Source organism: Adiantum capillus-veneris, chromosome 14 (assembly GCF_014529385.1).
Source record: "Adiantum capillus-veneris isolate H3 chromosome 14, ASM1452938v2, whole genome shotgun sequence".
In the NCBI taxonomy this organism is placed as follows: domain Eukaryota; kingdom Viridiplantae; phylum Streptophyta; class Polypodiopsida; order Polypodiales; family Pteridaceae; genus Adiantum; species Adiantum capillus-veneris.
Genome location: NC_140944.1, coordinates 18,221,541 through 18,226,331, shown reverse-complemented (window position 1 = coordinate 18,226,331; position 4,791 = coordinate 18,221,541).

Below are 4,791 nucleotides of genomic sequence, written 5' to 3'. Positions count from 1 at the left end.
CCTTAGTCATTTGCAAGCACTATTATATCAACTCATTCCCTTGATATAATACAAGCAATATTATATCAACTCATTCCCTTAGTCATTTGCAGATCTGGTCAAAGAAAGAATCAAAGTAGCTGGCTTGCATCTTGATGAAAACATTTCTCTATCAACTCTTTTGGGGATGAAGTTACGGATCTAGGATGTGCTAGGATAAGGGTTAAAAGGGAAATCAAGCAGGTGAAAGGGTTCAACTCTAGTTTTTGTGATAAAGAGACAAAGGCCAAAACCTTTGGATGTAGAGACAAAACAAAGTGCACCTGCAAGATCAACCGCAAAAATAAGTATGTTAAGAAATTGAAGGTAGCATGAAGGAAGCATAAACTTAGCAAAGAAGAAAGGAAACAGGTAAGGTTACACATATGCATCGAATAAGGTAATATTGCTCTAGAATGTCCTCAACGAAAGAAAAAATTCAAAAATGCAATACTGAGGGATAACTACGAATATGAGGTAATCTACTGCAATGTTTTGCAAACAAATGATATCCCTATTGCTGAATATACACAATATGATTCCGATGAAGAACAATCAGGTGACAGTTCTACAAGTGAATCAATTTCTGCTAACCACTCTGATGAACCAAAATTTTTAGATGACAGTCAACCAAGGCTTACCAACATGGTCAGAAAACCTTTTTCATTTCCAAAGCAAAAAAGTATGTTTCTTCTAGCTTTGATTTTAGTCCTATTTCATCAGATGAAACAAAATCCTGGTGGAAAAGTCAACAGCCACCACTCAAGCTACCACTCAAGCTAAATCTCTCAAGAAAGGAGCAGTAAAAGTATACCCCTTTGCCTTTGTTTAGAAATATGGTAGAACATGCCAATTCCATTGCTCAACAAGAAGAATGGAAGAGATTTATGCACCCAGGACTACGACAAGCACAACCAAGCAATAGAACAGAGGATAGTTTTCACAAACCAAATGTGATGTAGAATCAAGCCTTGACTTCCAACTCACACCCCATGACTGAGGCCTCTCAATATATTCAAATCTGCAGTAAGAATGATAAAGCCATCCTAGAAGCTATCGAGCATGTAAATACCAAATGTGACCAATTGGATCAATAGCTTCGTTCTGTAGAATCCCAACTAGCCGATGTCGAAGCCCATGTGTTTGGAATAGTGCACCATTTGTCAGATTTGGCTGCCTTAGCACAAGTTACTGGTGAACCTACTTCAGAATGGATCCCTGATAGAAATTTGAATGGTTGCAGCATAATTGAATTTGATCCAAGATATAACAGGGCCTTTTACTCTGGATCAAGTTTCATTAGGAGCAATCATTTCAAGTGGATACTCTATGGGATTCAAGATGAGTAGTCTCATACATCAATCAAGCATTGGTCCCACAACAGCTGACTCAACTGCTTTCCTTTAGAATTAAAGTATCCTATGCTGATAATTCTAAAGGAAGAATCAACAAAATTGTCTCTTGTAAACTCGCTCTTGGGCGTGCTAAAATGAAAGTTACCCTTTACTTGCATCTGTATCCTAATATTGATCTTACCCTCGGTGGAGACAGTATTTCACAACTTACTCCTTACACCATTGCCACCGATTATTCTATTCAATTTTGGTTGAATGGTACTCCAGAAATGTCACCCTTTGCAGATGAAGACGCTGAGGATGGATTTAATCCCTATCAAAGATGAAGAGTAAATTCCTAGGTACCAAATTGGCAGCAAAGGAAACAAATGGGTGAAGTAATCAGGACAATATTGCTTGAAGATTTTGAATGGATAGTCTTTCAAGATGATAGCTGTGTGGAATATGAGGAAGAAGAATTGGATGAATTAGATATCTTTCTTCCACAAATATTTCCAGCCCCTGATGAGTCTTCAGACGATAATTCAGATATTAGCTGTAAAGAAGAAGTCAGAAAGATAAATCCAATCAAAGAGGAAACATATGAGGTAAAAGTCAAAACCCCTTTATCGTCCTCTATAACAACGCTCAAAGGTGTCACAAAGATTGGTGACATGACTATCCTTGACATTGATGGGCTCACTCAAGAACATGTATGGAAGGTTTTTGAGTTTATTTACAATTCAGCTCATTACAGGATCCACTACAAAGATCTTACTTAACGACAGTCAGTGTCTATGATAATCGTTGGAATTCAAGGAATTATACGAGCATAGTGGGATGATCTAAGCACAAATAGCAAAGCATAGCGAAAATTTTGATAATGTAATTTCATTATTCTTTGCAACACTAGTCATGCAATTTTTGGGGTCAACCAATAAAAGACAAGAAAGGCATAGAGAAGCTTTTTTCAGGAGCAAACTATGTGACCTGACTCAGATTAAGAAATACCAACAATACATTACACACTTAATGTATCAATTTCCAGGTGGGTATTTCAAAGAAAAATACAAGCAATATTATATCAACTCATTAAAGAATCAAAGAAGCTGGCTTGGATCTTAATAAAAACATTTCTCTAGCATAGATCAACTCTTTTGTGGATGAAGTTATTGAACTAGAATGTGTTAGGATAAGGGTTAAAAGGGACATTCAATAGGTAAAAGGGTTCAACTCTAGTTTCTGCGATAAAGAGACAAAGGCCAAAACCTTTGGATGCAGAGACATAACAAAGTGCACCTGCAAGATCAAACACCACAAAAATAAGTATGGTAAGAAATTCAAGGTAGCACGAAGGAAGAGTAAAATTAGCAAAGAAGAAAGGAAACAGGTAAGGTGCTACATATGTAACAAACAAGGGCATATTTCTTCAGAATGTCCTCAATGAAGGAAAAAATTTGGAAATGCAATTCTCAGGGATAACTACAAATATGAGGTAATCTACTACAATGTTTTGCAAACAAAAGATATCCCTATTGGTCGATCAATATACACAATATGATTCCGATGAAGAAAAATCAGGTGACAGTTCTACAAGTGAATCATCTTTTGCTAACCACTCTAATGAACCAAAATTTTTAAATGACAGTTAACCAAGGCTTACCAACACGGTCAAAAAACCTTTTTCATTTCCTAAGCAAAAAGGTATGTTTCTTCTAGCTCTAATTCTAGTCCTAGTTCATCAGACGAAACGAAATGTTTCTTCTAGCTCTAATTCTAGTCCTAGTTCATCAGACGAAACGAAATCATGGAAAAGTTAAAAGCCACCACTCAAGCTAAATCTCTCAAGAAAGGAGCAACAAAGGAATACTCCTTTGCCTTTGTTCAGAAATATGGTAGAACATGCCAATTCCATTGCTTAACAAGAAGAATGGAAGAGATTTATGCACCCAAGACTACGATAAGCACACCTAAGCAATAGAGCTGAGGAGAGTTTTCACAAACCAAATTGATGCAGAATCAAGCCTTGACTTCCAACTCACACCCCATGAATGAGGCCTCTGAATATATTCAAATCTACAGTAGGAATGATAAAGCCATCTTCGAAGCTATCCAGCAGGTAAATACCAAATGTGACCAATTGCATCAATAGCTTTGTTCTGTAGAGTCCCAACGAGCCTTTGTCAAAGCTAAGCTTGACCATGTGTTTGGAATAGTGCACCATTTGTCATATTTGGTTGCCTTACCACAAGTTGTTGCTGAACCTACTTTTGAATGAATTCCTGTTATAAATTTAAATGGTTGCAACATAATTGAATTTTATCCAAGATATAATAGGGCCTTTTACTATGAAGCATGGATCAAGTTTCACCAGGAACAATCATTTCAACTGGATGCTCTATGGGATTCAGGATCAGTAATCTCATACATTAATCAAGCATTGGTCTCACAACAGCTGACTCAACTGCTTTCCTACGGAATTACAGTATCCTATGGTGATAATTCTAAAGGAAGAATCAACAAAATTGTCTCTTGTAAACTGGCTCTTGGGCGTGCTCAAATGCAAGTTACCCTTTACTTGCATCTGCATCCTAATACTCATCTTACCCTCGGTGCTGACATTATTATACAACCTACTCCTTACACCATTGCCACCGATTCTTGTATTCAATTTTGGTTGAATGGTACCCCAGAAATGTCACCCTTTGTAGATGAAGACGCTGAGGATGGATTTAATCCCTATCAAAGATAGGGAGTAAATGCCAAGGTACAAAATTAGAGGCAAAGGAAACAAATGGGTGAAGTAATCAGGACAATATTGCCCGAAGATTCAGAATGGATAGTCTTTCAAGATGATAGCTATGTGGAATATGAAGAAGAAGAATAAGATGAATTAGATATCTTTCTTCCATAGATATTTCCAGCCCCTAATGAGTCTTCAGACGATAATTCAGATATCAGTTGTAAAGAAGAATTCAAAAAGATAAATGCAATCAAAATGGAAATAGATGAGGAAAACATCAAAACCCCTCCATCGTCCTCTACAACAACGCTCAAAGGTGTCACAAAGATTGGTGACATGACTATCCTTGACGTAGATGGGTTCACTCAAGAACAGGTATGGAAGCTTTTTGAGTTTATCTACAAATCAGCTTATTACGGGATCCGCTACAAAGATCTTACACAAAGACAATCAGTGTCTATGATAATCGCTCGATTTAAAGGAAAGCTATGAGCATGGTGGGATGATCTAAGCACAAATAGCAAAGCTTATATTATGCAAGGAAGAGCAGAAGGCCGCAAAAATTTTGATAATGTAATTTCATTATTCTTTGGAGCATTAGTCATCCAATTTTGGGGTCAACCAACAAAATACAAGAAAGGAATAGAGAAGCTTTTTTCAGGAGCAAACTATGTGACCTGACTCAGATTAAGAAAT